Raw genomic sequence first — 22,252 nt, 5'->3', positions numbered from 1 at the left:
CACAATATGTGTCTCTTTGGGTTATATTTGCATATATTGTCGCAAATTTTAGTCTCTTCTGGTCCTTTTTGCTCTAAAAATATTGGTCAAGAAGTTAATTTGCAGTATTGAAGGACATGTTATTTCCTGAAAACAACATTCATGTGTTGTGTAATTTCAGGTCCATATAATGCCTCCTTGAACCTAACAATGCCATGGCTCCGCTTTATCCTGACCTTCTACTAAAATGTTTTTAGTAATTAGCTCGTTTTGGAGCTTTTTCTTCCTCTTTGTATGCTTATGTACTTTGCTTGATTTGGTGAGACTTGAGTAAGGATCTCCTGGAAAGTATTCAGTAAGGATCTATGTCCTCTTTACAAACTTTGGTTTGTCAAGTTATCAGGTCGTGCTCCTATGCTATCATAGATCCATTGAAAAACTGCTATGGCTATTTACCTGCCAGGAACATCTATGATATTCATCTTAGGCACCTCTTTTATATATGCCCAATCACATGTTTTTTATATAAATTGCTCGATATCAAATTATCTGTACAAGTTTGAGCACTTTAACCTCGGTATAGAATTGTACTTTTTTCTCAAAACTGTTGATCTGATTTTGTTCATCGTTGTCTGACATATGATTCTATATCTTTTTTCCTCCTCCAGCTGTTGGTTGAATGATTAAATTTATACAGGCCGTTACACATGGTCTGGTTTTAGATGATTTTGCTAGATCAGATACACAAAAGAAGTGGTACAAGGTAAATCAAAAATCTCACTGAACTGTTGGATGTTTGGGCTATCGTGGATACATAATTGTTCTTCAATGATCTTTGCTTTATTGTTTTCATGTGCCTCTTGAATTTAGAGGTTAGTTCTGGATGATGTTTTGCCGAATAGCGACGTCGCCCAACTAGAGTCTGATGGCATGCTGATAGTTTCCCTTTTCTTTTATAGGCCTAACTAATTTTCCTGGCATTTAGAGTGCCGAGGCTGGCTTTGGCCTGCCAAATTTATGCGGAATGTATGGCATGGATTCTTGATATTGACAACCTTACTGTATGATATAGTCTCTATCTTTGTCTGAAATGTTGAGATGCTTGTTGTTTTCTAGCCACTTTTGGTTCTCCCCCCTAATGCCTTTGGGCTCTGCTCTTGTGCTCGTCGTTGTCGTAATTTTTGCTCGGTGTTGCATGGTCGCTCACATGGTTTGTATGTTGCTCTCTTACCTGCAGGTTATCTTCGTGCTGGAGCTTGCCGTGTCGAGTGGTTGCTGCTTGGATATGGGTTTGCCTATGCTACACGTAGGTTTGACCCTTCTGAATACAACTCGGCGATTATGTTTCTGCTTGCATAGCCTTGTTTCTATGGTTACCGTTGCTTCTTTGCGTGCTGTCATTCTTATTACTATAAGGGTATTGTTTGCTGTGTCGCAAGGTACTGAGGTGGTGTTGCTTTGTGGTGCAAATGTTAACTTGGTTGCTTAAAATGCAAATGTCGTTTCGTGTTTAGCTTCCTTGCTTGAAAATCAGACAGAGATAGAGACGATAGTCCACAGACCTTATATATGATGGTCATATAAACTTTCGGCCCGATATAATAGCATGACTAGAAAGACATATAGAAGTCACACCATAAGAATAGAGAATATTATGAAATATTTGACACAGAGAGCTGAAGCAGTGCAGATTTACTAAAGTCGGACTTTGTATTATTATTGTGTTGTGTGGTAATACCCTGGGCTCTGCGTGTTAAATATAAATCTGCATTTTCCTTTGTTATTTGCTATTGCAGATTTTCCTTTTTAATCAATGATTGTGATGCAAGTGCTCATTTTATTTTCCAGTATCTTCCAGGCTCACTCTTTTGTGCCTATGTGGATGGTTGTTTTGATCAAATGGTACTATCTTATATCCATACCCTCTAGCCACGGTAAGATCATCCCTTCGTCTTTGGTTCATTCAGACAATTTATGTCATACGATTGCCATATTGTAGTTCTTGATCCCTGTTTTTTCTTCATTTCGCACCTGTCCTTCAGCATGTTCGTTTTACCATCACCGTGAGAAGCTTAGCCCTTCAGGGTGGTGGTGGTGGTTGGAGGTGAAGGCAAGGTGGTTTTTCTTGATGATTTTTCATTTGTTACTGAACAAGACTCTGAACATATTTAGTTCATGTCTTTCTATCTTATAGCAGTGTAAAGGAACCTCTTGCAGGGTAGTACATTGTTCCTTCTCTATATTCTCTGTGTGGAAAACAAAACACATATTTACCACTTAGTAATATTCTGAATGTTGTGTTTATTGCTCCAGATTGTTTCCAAATACATAGATAAGGATTTATTTGCACACAAACTTGGTAAGTTCAGTCTGGTTGGTGATTGTGGCGCTTAGCATACAGAGCACGACCGGTGTTGTTTTGTCACATTGAGACAAGGTGATGGTCTCTTCCTCCATATTAGGCGATGTCCTTTCTGAATCCTCTCTGTGATGCCAATATTGATGCATAAGGTCGTTGATAATTTGGCGATATTATATAATGGATTGCAGGTGACTAACTCAACTATATTTAGGTGTACGAAAAAATATAGAGCAAGTTGATTTTACCGAATTAGTTATTACTAATTGAGAAAGGCTAAGTGGCTTACCTGAGATGTTGCACATTATTACTTATTTATTTCACAATGCAAGTGTCATGATGTTGTAACTGTGGATGTTTGGACATGAACATTGTTTCTTACAAATTACTGTACTCATTTTCTCTACACAAAAATGAACTCATGCCTACTTGTTCCATTGCTTGGTAGTTCATGGTTGGCATATGTACTGCTTAATGGGAAAGCTAGATCATTTATAACAAATGCAAGATTCTAGAGAAAAGAAGAAGAAAAATTCATTTATCCTCCTTGAACTATCCCAAGAGTTGGCTTTTAGACCTAAATCTTGTGCATGCCAAAGCTATGGTACACAAACTTCTATATTTATCTCTTCATTTGGCACAAGTTATTTTTTTTATTTAATCCTTAAACAAGTAATATCTATGTATCACAGGGATGTCAATCACAACATAGCAATCCAGCTATAGGAAGCAACAGAGCAGTCACAGGTGATACATCAAGAGCAAGTAGATATTTATCAGAGAAGACATCAAACATTAGTGCCACTAAAGCTTTTAATTTAACTTCTACAAAGAAAAATAAATTAAAAACTCTTCGTTGAAATTCTTGTCCTTTAATGCTCACTGATTGAATTTGCCGCATTTGTTACATCTGAAGTAGATAAAGAGTGCAGTAACAAGTCCCAAAATGCCAGTTCAACTTGGCCCTGCTTCTGTCAACTTTATTGCCCATGGTAAGTCCTCACGATCTCCTTCTGTCAGTAATGTACATGGATTAAGATGAAGAAGCAGGTGCAAGATTTTCTATATTTTCCTTGTGTTTCTTAGTGCAGAGACTTTGGCTGTTAGTACTTGAATTTTAATTGTTGACCACAGACTACCAATGCCTTCTTGTATGGCTTAGAGTTATTCCTTGAATTTCTATGCTAGACTATGTCTGGAGCTATGACTGCAATATCATGGTTCAATAATCAATATACTTTTCAGCTGTTCAATTTCAAGTCTGAAAATATACATTTTAGTTCAGATCTAGAATGTGGAAGTTTGAAACATACATTTCAGTTCAATTCTATAAGTGAGCACATGTTGCATTGATACACTTGCAACTCTGATATGCAACACAACTATACAGATACATGGTTACACTTCGTTTTCTGAAGAAAATTCTACCAAACCAAAACAAAATACAGAACTCCACATGCACTTAAGCTAGCAGTTGTTTCTCTTTGTTAACTCTAACTATTGAGCGGTAACGTATAGTCACAGTGCAGGCTGCTTACTGACGGGCCTCCGCTTGCTGCAGCTGCTCTGCGGCTTCATCCTTTCCCTGTCTCGATCTTCTGCAGTGTCACGTAGTGCCTTTGCCCTCCGTCACTGTTGGCTGCTGCGCCGTGCTTGTGACGGCAAGAGGTGAGCAGCGGACGGACGAGCTGGTGGCGCGTGATACCTCTGACCAGGGCAACGAGCATGGGGCCATCGAGCAGGAGGTCGAATCATGGCGACCTAGATGAGCTAGACGATGGGTAATCGAGCGCTCGCGGAATATTTTGACCAAACCATGGGGATTTTCACCTGTCTGCGTTGGGCTACAATAAGTGCTGGTCTGTTTTCTCTCTCTTTGGGCATCGGATTTTCTATTATCGTACCAATTTCCACTTTTTCGATGGGTAAACAGAAGAGAGGAGCAGCGGTTCTCAGCTTTCGCAAAAGCACAAAGAGGTTGATAGGTCACAACCTTTTGTCTTAATTTTCTGAAATACAAGACGCACATTTTGAAGAGAATACAATGTAGGGATCTGAAAGTTTCATATTTGCTGGATGAGAAGATCCTTGATGTTTAATGGTTTGTGTTATTGTTGGCTCACTTTTAGCTCCCTAGAGATGTATGTAGATACTCCTAATTTCGCGGAATAAACCTAAAATATGTATTATCGAGGAATATATGATAACTTTTACCAGCGTTGGTTCGCGATGTCGTGTGTTTTATCAGTTTCATCTAATCGACTTTCTTTTGTAAAACCTAAAAAACGTATTGTCATTTTTCCTGTTTCCCATCATCCTTATACAAAATTTAAATTGTTGTGAATCTTACGGGGTCGTGCGCCAAGGCGCACATCTAAATCTAGTCTAAAGGTGTATATGATGCCCCCCATAGGGGGTCTCACAGCGCTTTGGATTTTCGGCCGTCAGATCGAGCTGACGTGGCACGATCTCCGCCGTCGATTTCGTCCAGGGCGCGAGGCCCTCCCACGAACCCGCTTTTTATCCATGGGTTGTGTGAAAGCCCGCCCCGGCCCGGCGACACGCACGCAGGACGCAACCCTCGTCCTCGCCAATCCCGCTCGAGCCTCCTTCCCCAATCCTCTCTCCCCTTCCTCTCCCAATCCTGGAGACGGCGGCGGCGAAGGCGCGCCTAGCGACGGCGGCGGCAAGCGCGCGACTGGAAACGGCGGCGGCAAGCGTGCGCCTGGGCGACGGCAGCGACTGCGGCGGCGATGGCGAGCGCGCGACTGGAGACGGCGCGCGCGTGGGTGATGCGGCAACGACTGCAGCGACGGCGCGCCTGGACGACGGCATCGAAGGCGCGCCTAGACAACGGTATCGAAGGCGCACCTGGACGTCGTCGTCGGCGAGCACGCCCGGACGCTGCGCAACCCCATCTCCGGCCGCCTCAAGCACCACGCCGGCGTCCACCCCAAGTTCCACGGACTCATCACCGGCTCGCACAGGTGAGCCTCGCCTCTGTAATTTATCTGCGTATGAACTCGTCCGTACACACTCGATCCCCTTTTCCTTTGCGATGTTTGGCGTACGTAGGGGTTCTACCGGCTGGTTCTTGTTGCTGCCCTCAAGATTGGGCTGCTATAGTTCATATCCAGTACGATTTGGGATATTAGAGTACGACTTGGGACATTAGAGTGGACGTTTCTTCCTTGCTTGTTGGGCATGTTTGTTTAGAACTTAAAAGCAGGGACGAGTGTATGATTAAATGCTTAAGAGGAAAGTATGTGGGCCTAGATAGGTTCTTGCTGGTTTGTTGTTGATATATAGCATTCGGCCAATCTGTGTGGAATTAGTGATTTAGTTCTCCGTGTTCTATGATGAGGGCATCAGATCATGAAGTATGTTGTGGAAGGAATAGATTTTGGTGATTTTTTTGTGAAATATGATAATAGATGTTGTGTGCACACAAATGCTGCTGTTTTGCATCAATCACTTGCCATGTCTTTTTGCAAATTTTGAGTCCTGCCTGCAAATGTACATTGATCCAAATTGTTGCCACAGCCTTATCTGGCAAGAGTTCTTTTGTTGTGCGAATATTAATTAATAGTACAATATTAGTAGTTATTTGAGCTATCAAAAGACCCCACTTAAGGAACGGTAATTCTATTCTGACGGTGCCCTGAGAGTAGGCAACCAGGCGAACTAATCAGGGCTCGTTTCACCCGGCAACACACTAGCTATCCCGATTTCCATCTCTCATCATCGATGCCGCTTGCATTGTACCTCCGCATCTCTCGCGTGCTCTATCCTTGTACTCCTATCCTCTCTCTCTTCCTCTCTTATGGCATTGTTTGACATTGTTTAATTTCTCCGGGTTTGTATATTTGGCCATATAAACGAGCATATGGCTGGATAACATTGTTGACATGTGAGGAAAGACCATCTGTTATGTAAATTGCACAATACTGTCACTTTTCTTTTACATTCAGTTGCCGCTGATTCAGCGTTTTTTGTACTGAATATTAGGACAAGATTTGTAGATTCTATAGTGACACTATGAATTTATTTGTTATCTTACCTAGAACCTCTTGCTTTTTATCTAAGTCAAGAAGGTCTTAAGAAACAATAACACATTCACTTATTTTCCCCTTTGTCTTTTCACTGATGACACTCTTTTATTTGTACTTCAGCTCATGGCCGGTTTTCTCGATATTATTTGCCTCCTTAATTCTTGTGATTTCTTGTAGATACTATATCTCATTGCGGTGTGCTTAACTCTACAGATTCTATGGTAGGAGCAAAACAAGACATGATTGACCTCACCGTGCACTCTAAAAGGAATCATCACAAAGATTGGAGAAGTTGCTAGGACACTTCATATAAACTAAAGGTACATATGGCCATGCCTTATTGGCTTATGGTTTATGATGCAATTATGGTTCAAAGTTGGGCTTCTCTTTTTAGGCTTTTTAGATGTAGTTTCTTAATCTATCTCAGGTCTCAAAAAGTTATCCTTCATTTATCTTGATATAATATTTTATATTCTTGCAGTCTTGAAACATTTTCTTTAGTGAGGTTGTTCACTTTTTTATTCTTGCAGTCTTGAAAATGAGAAACTGAACAACTTGCATGAAAAGGTTTTATCTCTCTCCCTCAGCTAAGCCAACCGTGCGGCGACAGGTGGCCCAATGTTGGAAACATTTTCTTTAGTAAGGTTGTTCACTTTTTCATGCAAAGTTTCTACTTGAAAACCTTTTTTTTTCTAATGTATGAAAGCCTCGGTGTTGCTCCCTCACCTATCACTATCTGCAATGTTTCTTCTGTTTTATATCCAAGCTATGTGTTTATCATTGTGTCTTCAACTCTTGATAACTGAACACCAGGCTTTAAATGCAGCTTGTAGATAGAAATTTTGAACGGCAAGGACATGCAAGGTTTAAGTTTTGTGATATTGATGGTAATCCACTGCATTTACTTCTAGCAAATCTGCACTACATGGAAAACATTCTATGCTTTCGATATGACAGTAACATTTTCCTGTCTATAACAGATTCAAGTTTTCATGTTCAGTAACAGTACACCAGTTGGGCAATTTGGAGCATGTTATGCTCAGTGAATTTTCTCTATGCGCAGGTTAAAGACTCTCAAATTGATTTTAAACTTCTACGTAAGTATTTATAGCTTTATTTTCTTTGCTGCAACTGGTTTTGATCTGTTGTAGAACACACTGCAGAAATTTGGCGTTAGAGCTCACCAAAAATATTTGTTCTCACCTACAACAATATGTTTCAGCCAAACTTTGAATTATTTCATTATTGGATGTTTTCATCTGCATAAATCGAAGCAAGGGGGAGAAGAAGGACGTTATTGGCTTCTTTTAACTTTCTATATGATCTTTCGTATATTTGATGGAAGATCAGTGTATAGGTAGAAGAACATACTGTTTCTTTCAGTCTATGTTTGTCCTATCGTGGTTTTGGGCATATGCTCCGAGATTGCCATTACTCCAAGTCAAACTTATGGGCTCAGGACACATTATCCTATGTTGTTGCCCCTCGGTCTTCTCATTGTGTTTCTCGATGTTTCATTAGTCAAACTATAATTTGTGTACCAAGACGATAACATATTCTCCTTCATATGCTATTCTATTTTTTCTTTCCGCTTCATTTGTTTTCTATTAGATTTGTATTTTCTCCTAAGCCATATTTCTGCAGTTATCTGCATTTAAGCCCCACTACTGCATTTCGTCTTTTAGTTATACCATACTGATTCCCTTTTCATTTGCATGGTATGTATGTTCAGTCGGTGTTGCAAAAATATGCTAAATGTTTACAAGCTTGGTCTCCTAGAAAATGTGATGCTACTATCTGAGAAAGTTACTTACTTATTCTCTGCTGCACCATATTTGTTACTGGTCGGGCATACATATCAGTGTTTAGTCCATAGAGTTGTTGGATCTCTTTATTGCCAGTATGTTTTCCGGCATACAGAACATTTTTCGGACAAGGTCAGAAAGAAACTAGCAATAGATACCATCGGGCTAAATTATGTATCACACATACGGCAACTAAGTTTGATGCATTTCAAATGATTAAATATGCTAAGCTGTTACGCTTAGTGTTTATCTCCACATTATCCGTTAGAGTTTTTTATTAGGGCTTGGTGTTTTTATCTTTAAGCCAGTAAATGTTAAATGTGTCCAGTCTAAGGACTGATTGTTTTACATAACTATGCTTCCGTCAATGCAAAATAAAATGCTGACTTGGTGTAGTCTATTGCCATGCAACTCGTTATTGTTTTGTTATTTTTTAGGAGAGGGTGACCTACCAGACTGCATATGTACTTGATAATGAAAATGTATTGCAGCACCTACTTAGCATTTATTTGGTCTGTTCTTTATGGAATTTAGTTTCTGAATCGTTTCAGGTTCAGTTACAAAGCGCTTGGTTTTGTCTGGAGGGAGCCCCCTTTTGACTCTATTCCTGGAGCCCTAAATATGGAGGTTAAATTTTATGTTTCTCTTACTCGTACCCTTGTTGTTCTACGTATTCCTGTTTCAAATGGAGCTTCATAGGGGCATGTTCTCTGTGCTATTACCTTTCTATATTGTTGTTCCATGGTCGATATAAAATTAGGTGTGAAAGAAAAGAAGTGCAAGTTTGCGAACTGAGCAATGATTTTCATTCATTTGTGCTTACTAATAATAACAACTCTATGTGATAAATGCAGATCAATTGTGAGGATTTCATGAATGACATACTTAGGCCTGCATCTTTGTGGTCATTTCCTTTTAAGACAGCTCACTTGGTAGATGCATCATCTACCTATGTTTATTGACATCATTTTAGGTAGAGCAGTAAGTTGCATAAGATTCTTTTGGTCCATCCTAGGAATGAACATATATTTATCGATTTCTTGGTCTCGGTAGGACACACAAAATCTTTGTGATCTGTCAAATTGCTACAAAGCTAGACTGATTTTTTAATGATAAATCAATTAATTTCTATCTAAAGCTACCTACATTTGATTTGTTCACCAATGGAGGGAACTCGGAGACTTGGGTTTCCTGTTCTGCTATATCCAAATGGAAATAATGCTCCTGGTTTACGAATACTCTTCTTGAATTACAGTATCACTGTAAAATTTCCTTTATTTTGTAGATTTTTTACTGTGGTGTACTTAATACTGCTTTAATTATAGTATGACATAGACCATCTGATGGCTGAAATGCCTTGAGATCTCATGCCCCGTAATCGGTAGCGGAGGCTTCTGAAGGTGGGGCTCGCAGTGCTCAACCACAAACTTGATGCGCTTCACGGTGGTCCTTGGGAGCGACGAGAGGAAAACATGAGGGATGCTTCAAGACTTGATGCAGTTGATGTGAGCCTCCGATCTATTTGCCTCCTCAGTTATATTTGTCAATTTCGTCATGTTTTTCAACTTTCCCCTTTTCGATTTGGTTTCCTCTTTGGTGTGTGAGCTTACTATGTCTTTGCAGTAATCGTATTGTGTGTGGTATAGATCTGGAAATCTATTAGGTAGTGGTAGTGCTCTGGTAGTGGACTATGTAATGAATGGAACTTTTTGTAGCGTTTGTGAATAATTTTCCTAATGCAAGAGAAAGGGGTTTATCAGAGGAGAAATATCATGGTTATCTCACCTGCTGTTTCTGTATGATTTGTCATCCTCTAAGTGAAAATGAATGTAATGTATTTATAAGAGATTGCTACCTATCTTGAACATTAGGATTAGAGCTAAAAAATGAATAGACTACAAGTATAATTCACGATTATGATATTAAGTTTATCCGTATAGCCCTATGTGTTTGTTGTTTTGTGTTCTTTCATAGAAGTGGGGTATCTCATCGACCATGGAGCAAGAATTTTTGGATTGATCTCTCTCTCTTCCTGGGTGATTTTGCAATATTTTTGGATGCTGAAGAAGCAAAGTCTGTGGTGCTGTCTTGTTATTCCTCTTTAATTCTACTTACCAACGATTGATGTGCATGATTCCATTTAGAGAATATTTTTGTATTTCATGTGAGGTGGAAATTATAAACATGGTCAGTCATATCACCTATGCATATTAATTTACTCTTTTGTTAATTGAATCCTGAAAGCCCTTACTGTTTTCTAAGCAAGATATCTTTTCATTTTCACATTTGAGATCCGGTGAGGAGGGGTCACCTTGCTGAGAGGAGGCAGCTGAGACTGATGATAACGAGGTCCAGGAATACGTGACTGAGATTTAGGAAAAAAACTAGGAAACCATGATGCTATTTTTATCCTTTGTCCTTTGATAGTTAATTAATTATTGGTGCCATACCATTTTGTGTAGGATTGAACAATTCCCGATGGTTCAGTATTTCATATTTCTTGTCACCATCGAATTTATTTCTAGCTTTCTCTGAATTTAGTCTCTGGTGTTTGGTTTATTGTTGAGAGTACAAAACTATAGGTTGTTGATGACTTCAAAAAAAAAAAGTGTGGGTACTATAATAGGATCTGATCCTGTATGGGCAATTAGTTTGGAGCGGACAGACAGTGAACTTGTCCTCACATTTGGAAAAACTAAGAGGCCCCATCCTCTACGGTTGTATTCTATCAGTCATACCTGTTCTCTACCCATTGAAGGACACTTTAGTTTGATGCCAAGGTAAGTCTGGATCATCTATTGTTTTCATTGTGAAATGTAGTGTATTTGATGTCCTAATAAATTAACTGCCAATATCTTCAGACAAAATAAAGAAGATCAAATGTACAGTGCTGGTTATACATGTGAGTAGGAGTTGCACCTCCTGTCCTTTTTTCTGAAACAGTACAATTTTGTTCTCGCTGATTTTCTTTATACATTGTAGATGTATCAGGTGAATCGCGCGGTAGGTTAGTGTTCTACCAAACCAGCAGATTTTCATATAAGATCTTGAAAGATGAAGCTTTAGGACTGAATGCACACACTGCAGCCTCTGTAATTTGCATACATAAATGTCAGGTGTTTTATGACTTTTAATTAATTTTGCATGATCTTGGCATGTCCGTTCATCTCTCATTTTAGCTTCATTCACTTTTTTACGTCCCTTTTCTCAGAATATTGAGATAACGATTATATTTTGGCCCCCCAATGACCAACATTCTTGTAAGATAATTGATCTTAGATTTCTCTGATCATTTCCTCTAGGTCTTCAGGTTTCCGTTGGCTAGCAATCTGTTAGGTCAAAACATGTCGTTTGAATTTTTGCCTACCATATCGATCATGTATCCGCTCTTTAGTAGTATGCATTTTCAGTTCATCATTTGTTGCGTTCCTTTTATATTTTTATTGGGAAGGAAAATATTGCATGCAATGATATTTGTAGAAAAATCACAGATTATACATTCATTCATCAGCTAATTATGCTATTACACAAATATATATTTGAGCTATTCCTCCTGTAAAATTTTGAGTTAAAAGGTAGGTCAGTAGCATCAAGAATTTGTTAGGCACGTACTAAAACTGAAATATCCAGTTGGTTCTTTTTTTTTTGTAAGGAACGGATATAGCAGGAGCTGCTATCAATGATAAGATCTGTTATTGTGATTGAATTGAAGCAGAAGGAAAATCAAACTCATTAGCATTTGTTGTTTCAGTAGATGTTATCTCATTAAAAAGAAGGAACCTATATCAACCATCTTATTCAGTAGCTACTGTTGAAACAGATAATCAAATGAGATAGTGCAACTAATGTTGCCTCTATGTTACTCATTCGCAACAATTATATTTAACGACACCTATTAGTTAAGATGTGTCATGTTTTTACAGGGTTCTCAGACAGAGCTTGAAGATTAAGGTAAGAACGATCCTAAGAATCGTAGGTTGCACTTTATAAACCTACTGACTCCGCGGTGTTTAGTCTTGAGTTTCAGTTATCAATGGGACTAGCAATGGGTAATTTCACTGAAATGACTCAACTGAAAGCATGTTTTAGAGTGCAACTATTTTCTTCTTCTAGCCTTTGCTCTTGGATATCTTTGATGTGATAATTTTGCATGGTCTTGATTTAGGCAGTAACTACAGTGGACAGAAACAAGGCTCCCATGGTGTCACACACTGAAAGATAACATACCACTATCGGCTGAATTTCAACGAATGTCAGTGTCCGTTCAAAATTTAAAGTAACCTGAATTTTACGGGGTCGTGCGCCAAGGCGCACATCTATATCTAGTTCATTTAATGTTTGCAAGCTCAAAGGGATAAAGCCACGTCACCCATTTATCTCTGTCCGTGCGATTTCAAAGATGTGGCCTCCACGCCAATACATCAAATGTGTGTCCTCTCAGTCCACTTTCCTTCAGCAACGACGATTGTATCGATCGTTTCAGATCGAGTCCAAACCCAGCAAGAGCAAGTAGTAAATAGGTCTCCGAAAAAAAAAAGTAGCAAATAGGTGATCCCGTCGCTATGTCTACTTCAGCGATCAATAAAAATCAAGAGTGATAGATTTCATAACCTGTCTACTCCTCTTCTTCCCTTCCCACTACCAATCCCACTTCCCCGCCTTGGCCTTCCCCATACATCCATCAGCTGGGCCACCGACCTCCAGAAGGAGCGCTGCATCCGCTGCTCTGCCAGGCTGGTGAGGATTTACATCGCTGGCTAGCAGCTATTGTGGCTGTTTCTCATATGGCAGGTACGTCCATACAACCGCGAGGCACTATTTATGGATTTCCCATCGTGTTTCTCTTACGAGTTCGGATCAATTTCTAGCAAGATGTGACTCCACCGTCATCTAATTCTGATTCTGGCCTCTCGCTCTAAATATATTATCATACTTGATAATATATCTACTTTGCAGGAACACGTTGGTCCGTAGTATTGTGATTCCTTCAAAAAGATCGACATCTCCTGGTCAACAAAAACTATATCTTTGGCTTCAGTATATTACACTACTATGGGTTAGATGTTATGGTCAATCACTGCTCGATTTGTTCTCACGTTTGATTTGAGATTTTCCGCAAGGCCGTTCCCACACAATTCGATCGATGCCTTTCCGGAATTACTTCAGTGCAGCTTTGTTTTCTGCTGTCTACCGAGTGCAGTGAACAGCTTGATAAAATGCGAATGAGACAATGAGATATTGGACTCCATGTTTTCTGGCCGTGGTTCTTCTCCCCGTTTATCAAATGATGGAAGTTTATCTAATGTACTTTTAGAATCAAAATGAAAGTTTGGCTTTTAACATCAATAGCCATATTCATTGATATTTGATTGTCACACTAAAAAACTGCGGTATGGGAGCAATTTCTACAGAAATGATAGGTTCGACAAAGCTTCTATGTGGTCTAATTTGTCCACTCCTTTTTGCTCTTACATGTTACTGTGAGATGCAGGGCTGCAAGCTGAAGTTTTTTCTGGTGTTCTATCTTATCAAATGCGAGATCTCCTTCACATAGTATATTTTTGGCCGGATGTGTTATTTCTATATGCCACGGTAGGCCATGACGGCCTGGAGAGTCCGGCCGCGCCACCACAGTCGATGGCCGGCCTCGTTGAAGTTCGAACGAGGCGGGCCGTCCTCCTCGTGCCTGGCAAGCGCACTCTCACGCCGATTGATGAAGAAGTTTTCCCAAGTCGGGCTGTAGTCGGGATGCCACTGAGGATTCCTCCGCTGCTCTGGCGTGAGCTCGAAGTAGTAGTGGTTCGTGATGTACATCTCGCGCGCCACACCTAGAGGGCCAGGAGGGACCGGTACGCCTCCGACGCTCAGCAACCAGCCGGTCGGGACGCGGTAGCCCGGCGGGCAGGCCAGGGTAGTTTGAGGCGCAAAGCGCCTCCGCCTCCCAGGGGGTTAGAGATACGATGGAAGCCATGGGAGAGAATGATGAGGTTTGCAGATATGAGTCTAGATGTGATATGTAAATGGAGGCCAAACCTACATATATATAATGAAAAAATGGCGGGATGACGGAGGCGGGAAGACAGAGGCGGGAACCGGTGGAAAGCGCGGGAAGAAAATAGCGGGAACGCAATGGCGAGGGAAGAAACTTCTGAAGATGCAGCAGATGCGGAAGCTCTAGAGGCCAAAAGGCAGGAGATGCTGGCTACAGCCAAAAAGTTCGCCACCACCGTAGCAGCAATGCTAGATGAGAGAAATGAGGCCGCGAACTTCGTGGACAATTTTCTCAAGCGAGAACGTCAGGTGGACGAGTCACTGGCAAAGGTAAAGCAACTCCGGAAGCACTAGGAGGACAAGATCACCGAGGCTCAACAGGAGGCTGATAGAATCAGGCGAGAAGTTGTAGCTCCCCGCAAGATCACCTTCGCAACTCCCACCGAGCAACAGTCATTCGCAACTCCAAAGGATAACATGAAGAAGGCTGCGGAGATCTTGAAAAAGAAGGACGAGTAGATTGATATCAACTACGTCCGCACGCTCGAAGCAGCAGAGCAAGACAGATACTTCGCGCAGGTTAGAGTCCAATCCCGATCATTGCATATCTACCGCGCAGAAGGACGCCCACGACAATCGTCATCACGATGATGAATCGCGGACCGGATCCTCGGAACGCAGAAGAAAACTAGAGAACACCCAAATCCAATCCCTGTGCCATCAAAGACACCTCCGTCAGATCCGAAGAAGGGAAAGGATGCGAAGTACACTGGTAGGGACAAGTACCGGAATCCCTCACCTCCACCCAATGGATACCCGCGTCCTCCACCTCCTCGCCGCTGAAGTCCAGCCGGAAACGCCAGACCCCATGGTCCAGGTGGAATCAATATCCGCGACAATGTGCTGCCTCCGAGGAACGGGAACAGAGAGCGTACGCCGGAACCCCGCCGGAGCCAGAACAATGATCATGTGCCCGAGCCCAGGAGGAGTCGGAACGAAGAACGAGAACCGGAGCCCCGCCGAAGCCGGAACGACGGAGGCAGCCAACACCATGGTCATGGCAGCCACCGAAGCCGGAGTCAGCATTGTGAAGGGTGAGGAGAATCAGAAGCCGGAAGCAAGAGGTCACATCGGCCCCCTCGCAGATCTCCTTCCCCACCACCTAGCGGTGGAGGTGGAGGTGGAGGTGGAGGCGGAGGTGGCGGCCGGAGATCTCGCTCACGCTCAAAATCCCCCCGCAATGGCTCGCGTGACGCACGGGAACGTCTCAATGAATACAAAACTGACTACATCGGCCCAAAGTGCTTTGGTAGGATGATTCGAGAGGAACCAAAGCCAAGGATGAACCTCAAGCTACCCGGAAACCTGAAGAATTATGATGGCACGGAAAGGCCGGACACCTGGATTGAGGATTACTATAATGCAGTAACCTTCACCGGAGGAACCCCTAATATCGCCTGCCGCATGCTTCAGCTGTACCTTGTAGGTCCAGCCCGGATCTGGCTCAGCGACCTCGAGAAGAATTCAATCTTTTGTTGGTTTGACCTGAAGGCAGCCTTCGAAAAGCACTTCAGGGGCACTGATGGCGCGTGACTGAGCTTGATGGAGTGTTGATTCCTACCCAGTAACAGCGCCAAAAAAGCAGCTGCTTGTGACGGTAAAGCACACGTCCGTTGGGAACCCCAAGAGGAAGGTATGATGCGTACAATAGTGAGTTTTCCCTCAGTAAGAAACCAAGGTTTATCGAACCAGTAGGAGATGAAGGCCACGTGAAGGTTGTTGGTGAAGGAGTGTAGTCCGGCGCCAACGTGGAACCTGCACAACACAATCAAGATACTTTGCCCCAACTTAACAGTGAGGTTGTCAATCTCACCGGCTTGCTGAAAACAAAGGATTAAACGTATGGTGTGGAGAATGATGTTTGCTTGCAAAGAACAACAGAGAACAATGATTGCAGTAGGTTGTATTTCAGATGTAAAAGAATGGACCGGGGTCCACAGTTCACTAGTGGTGTCTCTCCAATAAGATAAATAGGATCCGATGAATATGGAATACTATGTCAAGTTCATTATCGATCTATCATATATGTGTTGTTTATGATCTTGCATGCTCTCCGTTGCTAGTAGAGGCTCTGGCCAAGTTGATACTTGTGACTCCAAGCGGGAGTATTTATGCTCGATAGTGGGTTCATGCCTCCATTAAATCCTGGGACAGTGACAGAAAGTTCTAAGGTTGTGGATGTGATGTTGCCACTAGGGATAAAACATCGATGCTTTGTCTAAGGATATTTGTGTTGATTACATTACGCACCATACTTAATGCAATTGTCTCGTTGTTTGCAACTTAATACTCGGAGGGGGTTCGGATGATAACCTCGAAAGTGGACTTTTTAGGCATAGATGCATGTCTGGATAGCGGTCTGTGTACTTTGTCGTAATGCCCCGATTAAATCTCATAGTACTCATCATGATATATGTATGTGCATTGTTATGCCTTCTTTATTTGTCAATTGTCCAACCGTAATTTGTTCACCCAACATCTGTTTATCTTATGGGAGAGACACCACTAGTGAACTATGGACCCCGGTCCAATTCTTTACATCTGAAATACAATCTACCGCAATTGTTCTTTACTCGTTCTTCGCAAACAATCATCATCTTCCACACAATACGTTTAATCCTTTGTTTACAGACAAGCCGGTGAGATTGACAACCTCACTGTTACGTTGGGGCAAAGTACTTTGATTGTGTTGTGCAGGTTCCACGTTGGCGCCGGAATCCCTGGTGTTGCGCCGCACTACACTCCGCCGCCATCAACCTTCAACGTGCTTCTTGGCTCCTACTGGTTCGATAAACCTTGGTTTCTTATCGAGGGAAACTTGCTGCTGTACGCATCACACCTTCCACTTGGGGTTCCCAACGGGCGTGTGCTTTACGCGTCATCAAGCTAAATTTCTGGCACCGTTGTCGGGGAGATCAAGACACGCTGCAAGGGGAGTCTCCCACATCCAATCTCTTTACTTTATTTAGTTTGCTTTATTTACTACTGCTAAAAATGAGTAATCCGGAAGTTGAAGTTCGTTCCTTTAAGCAACAAGGGGGAGAAAGTTTTAAAGATGCTTGGTATAGAATTAGCGATGCTCATCATAGGTGCATTAAGAAACACTCCACTATTATACTACTTAGGAACTTTTATGTTGGTATCTCTAGTTGGAATAGGTATGTTCTTGATACTCTTGCGGGAGGTAATTTCCTAGGCACTCCTGCTTTAGAAGCTAGTTGCATTATTGAGAGTCTAGTTGGAATACCACCTGTTAATGAAGCTAAAATTGAAATCTCTCTTGAGGATGTCATGAAAAAGTTGGAGGCCATAGAGAAAGATCTTCCAAGTATTGAGACTAAATTGGGAATATTACTTAATAGCTCTGATAAACTTGATAAATCTCTAAGTGGAATTAATGAGAGAATTGCTGTTTTAGAACTTGTGCTACTCATGATAATCGAACCCATAGGATTAGTGAACTTGAAGAAGCTATGGGAACCTTGGTTTCAACTTTTTCTTCTCTTAAGTTTAAGGAGAAAGCTTATGTGGGTAAGGAGCAAAAATTCATGTATGCCTCTAAAGTGCCTAAGCCAAAAAGCTATTATAGGCCTAAAATTGACAAAGCCCTTAGCACCACTACGGATGGGGGAGCATCTAAGATACCTATTGATGTTGATGCTTCGTCTCTTGATGTTACTTGATACACACTTTCTGCGCCTAGCTGAAAGGCGTTAAAGAAAAGCGCTTATGGGAGACAACCCATTATTTTACTTCTGCACTTTATTTTATATTTGAGTCTTGGAAGTTGTTATTACTGTAGCAACCTCTCCTTATCTTTATTTTATTGCATTGTTGTGCCAATAAAGTCTTTGATAGTAAAGCCAATACTAGATTTGGATTACTGCGCAGGAACAGATTTCTTGCTGTCACGAATTTGAGCAGTAGTCCCTGTAGAAAATTCAAAAAAATCTGCCAATTTACGTGCGTGATCCTCAGATATGTACGCAACTTTCATTCAATTTGGCATTTTCATCTGAGCAAGTATGGTGCCTCTTAAAAATTTGTCTTTACGGACTGTTCTGTTTTGACAGATTCTGCCTTTTATTTCGCATTGCCTGTTTTGCTATGTTTGATGGATTTCTTTGTTCCATTAACTTTCAGTAGCTTTGTGCAATGTCCAGAAGTGTTAAGAATGATTATGTCACCTCTGAATATATGAATTATGCACTGACCCTCTAATGAGTTTGTTTTTAGTTTGGTGTGGAGGAAGTTTTCAAGGGTCAAGAGAGGGGGATGATACAATATGATCAAGAAGAGTGAAAAGTCAAAGCTTGGGGATGCCCCCGTGGTTCATCCCTGCATATTTTAAGAAGACTCAAGCGTCTAAGCTTGGGGATGCCCAAGGCATCCCTTCTTCATCGGCAACTTATCAGGTTCCTCTAGTGAAACTATATTTTTATTCCGTCACATCTTATGTGCTTTACTTGGAGCGTCTCGTTTGTTTTTGTTTTTGTTTTTGTTTGAATAAAATCGGATCCTAGCATTCTTTGTTTGGGAGAGAGACACGCTCCGCTGTTTCGTATGAACACATATGTTCTTAGCTTTATCTTTAATGTTCATTGCAAAAGTTGGACTACTTCATTCATTGTTATATGGTTGGAAACGGAAAATACCGCATGTGGTAAATGGTATAATGTCTTGAATAATTTGATACTTGGCAATTGTTGTGCTCATATAGATCTTGTTTAAGCTCTTGCATCATGTACCTTGTACCCATTAATGAAGAACTACATAGAGCTTGTTAAAATTTGGTTTGCATGATTGATCTCTAGAGTCTAGATATTTTCTCGGTTGAGGTGTTTGAACAACAAGGAGACAATGTAAAGTCTTATAATAGTTACAATATGTTCATATGTGAGCTTTGCTGCACCTTTTATACTTGAGTTTGCTTCAAACAACCTTGCTAGCCTAGCCTTGTATTGAGAGGAATTCTTCTCGTGCATCCAAATCCTTGAGCCAATAACCATGCCATTTGTGTCCACCATACCTACCTACTACATGGTATTTCTCCGCCATTCCAAAGTACATTACTTGAGTGCTACCTTTAAAATTTCTATATTATTTGCCTTTGCAATATATAGCTCATGGGAAAAGTAGCCTTAAAAACTATTGTGGTGAAGAATATGTACTTATGTGTCTTATTTCTTAATAAGTTGCTTGTTGAGCGGTAACCATGTTTCTGGGGACGCCATCAACTTTTACCTTTGTTGAATATCATGTGAGTTTCTATGCATGTTCGTCTTGTCTGAAGTAAGAGAGATTTTCATGATCAAATGGTTTGAGTATGCATACTGTTAGAGAAGAACATTGGGCAGCTAACTAAAGCCATAATTCATGGTGGAAGTTTCAGTTTGGACAATCAATCCTCAATCTCTTATGAGAATATTAACTGTTGTTGAATGCTTATGCATTAAAGAGGAGTCCATTATCTGTTGTCTATGTTGTCCCGTATGGATGTCTAAGTTGAGAATAATCAAAAGCGAGAAATCCAATGCGAGCTTTCTCCTTAGACCTTTGTACAAAGCGGCATAGAGGTACCCCTTTGTAACACTTGGTTGAAACATATGCTATGCAATGATAATCCATGTTAATCCAAGCTAATTAGGACAAGGTGCAAGCACTATTGGTATACTATGCATGAGGCTTGCAACTTATAGAATATCTTATACATAACACATATGCTTTATTACTACCGTTGACAAAATTGTTTCTTGTTTTCAAAATGAAAAGCTCTAGCACAAATATAGTAATCAATGCTTCCTCTCGCGAAGGGCCTATCTTCTACTTTATTGTTGAGTCAGTTTGCCTATTCTTTCTATCCTGAAGCAAACACTTGTATCAACTCGTGTGCATTGATTCTTACATGTTTACCTATTGCACTTGTTATATTGCTTTGTGTTGACAATTATCCATGAGATAAATATGTTGAAGTTGAAAGCAACCGCTGAAACTTAATCTTCCTTTGTGTTGCTTCAATACCTTTACTTCGAATTTATTGCTTTATGAGTAACTCTTATGCAAGTCTTATTGATGCTTGTCTTGAAAGTATTATTCATGAAAAGTCTTTTCTATATGATTCATTTGTTTACTCATTATCTTCATCATTGCTTCGAATCGCTGCATTCATCTCATATGCTTTACAATAGTATGATCAAGATTATGATAGCATGTCACTTCGTAAATTATCTTTGTTATCGTTTACCTACTCGAGGGCGAGTAGGAACTAAGCTTGGGGATGCTTGATACGTCTCAAACGTATCTATAATTTCTTATGTTCCATGCTACTTTTATGATGATACTCACATGTTTTATACACATTATATGTCATTATTATGCATTTTCCTAAGCACTAACCTATTGACGAGATGCCGAAGAGCCGCTTGCTCTTGTCACTGTTTTTGGTTTCGTAAATCCTAGTAAGGAAATATTCTCAGAATTGGACGAAATCAACGCCCAGGGTCCTATTTTTGCACGAAGCTTCCAGAAGACCGGAGAGGAAACGAAGTGGGGCCACGAGGTGGCGCCACACTAGGGCGGCGCGGCCCAAGCCCTGGTCGCGCCGGCCTGTTGTGTGGGGCCCTCGTGACACCCCTTGACCTGCCCTTCCGCCTACTTAAAGTCTTCGTCGTGAAACCCCCAGTACCGAGAGCCACGATACGGAAAACCTTCCAGAGACGCCGCCGCCGCCAATCCCATCTCGGGGGATTCAGGAGATCGCCTCCGGCACCCTACCGGAGAGGGGAATCATCTCCCGGAGGTCTCTTCATTGCCAAGATCGCCTCCGGATCAATGTGTGAGTAGTCCACCCCTGGACTATGGGTCCATAGCAGTAGCTAGATGGTTGTCTTCTCCTCATTGTGCTATCATGTTAGATCTTGTGAGCAGCCTATCATGATCAAGATCATCTATTTGTAATTCTACATGTTGTGTTTGTTGGGATCCGATGAATATTTAATACTATGTCAAGTTGATTATCAATCTATCATATATGTTATTTATGTTCTTGCATGCTCTCCGTTGCTAGTAGAGGCTCGGCCAAGTTGATACTTGTGACTCCAAGAGGGAGTATTTATGCTCGATAGTGGGTTCATGCCTCCATTAAATCTGGGACAAGTGACGTAAAGTTCTAAGGTTGTGGATGTGCTGTTGCCACTAGGGATAAAACATCGATGCTTTGTCTAAGGATATTTTTGTTGATTACATTACGCACCATACTTAATGCAATTGTCTGTTGTTTGCAACTTAATACTGGAGGGGGTTCGGATGATAACCTGAAAGTGGACTTTTTAGGCATAGATGCATGCTGGATAGCGGTCTGTGTACTTTGTCGTAATGCCCTGATTAAATCTCACAGTACTCATCATGATATATGTATGTGCATTGTTATGCCTTCTTTATTTTACAATTGCCTAACTGTAATTTATTCACCCAACATCTGTTTATCTTATGGGAGAGACACCACTAGTGAACTGTGGACCCCGGTCCAATTCTTTACATCTGAAATACAATCTACTGCAATTGTTCTTTACCGTTCTTCGCAAACAATCATCATCTTCCACACAATACGTTTAATCCTTTGTTTACAAAGAAGCCGGTGAGATTGACAACCTCACTGTTACGTTGGGGCAAAGTACTTTGATTGTGTTGTGCAGGTTCCACGTTGGCACTGGAATCCCTGGTGTTGCGCCGCACTACACTCCGCCGCCATCAACCTTCAACGTGCTTCTTGGCTCCTACTAGTTCGATAAACCTTGGTTTCTTACTGAGGGAAACTTGCTGCTGTACGCATCACACCTTCCACTTGGGGTTCCCAACGGGCGTGTGCTTTACGCGTCATCATGGGCCTCCAAGAGCAGAGGTTTGTAGAACAGCAGCAAGTTTCCCTTAAGTGAATCACCCAAGGTTTATCGAACTCAGCGAGGTAGAGGTCAAAGGTATCCCTCTCAAGCAACCCTTCAATTACG

The 22,252-nt window shown here is 41.3% G+C and overlaps 2 long non-coding RNA genes across 3 annotated transcripts; both read left to right on the top strand.

Annotated features, from left to right (window-relative positions):
* The first annotated feature begins 1,177 nt into the window (after window positions 1–1,177).
* Window positions 1,178–3,066, top strand: LOC124686660. Its single transcript, XR_006997904.1, has 3 exons — window positions 1,178–1,289; window positions 1,828–1,913; window positions 2,022–3,066. It is a non-coding gene; the product is annotated as an uncharacterized LOC124686660 (long non-coding RNA).
* Window positions 3,067–5,221: 2,155 nt separating this feature from the next.
* LOC124686658 lies at window positions 5,222–9,560 on the top strand. Of its 2 annotated transcripts, none has more exons than XR_006997903.1 (6): window positions 5,222–5,325; window positions 6,604–6,710; window positions 6,921–7,034; window positions 7,217–7,277; window positions 7,371–7,453; window positions 8,747–9,560. It is a non-coding gene; the product is annotated as an uncharacterized LOC124686658 (long non-coding RNA). The 2 variants fall into 2 exon arrangements; XR_006997902.1 differs by having other exon boundaries at window positions 7,371–7,487.
* The last annotated feature ends 12,692 nt before the right edge of the window (window positions 9,561–22,252 follow it).

This window comes from Lolium rigidum, chromosome 2 (assembly GCF_022539505.1).
Source record: "Lolium rigidum isolate FL_2022 chromosome 2, APGP_CSIRO_Lrig_0.1, whole genome shotgun sequence".
Taxonomy (NCBI): Eukaryota; Viridiplantae; Streptophyta; class Magnoliopsida; order Poales; family Poaceae; genus Lolium; species Lolium rigidum.
The sequence above is the reverse complement of the archived record's forward strand: the minus strand, read 5'-3'. Positions and strand labels throughout refer to the sequence as shown.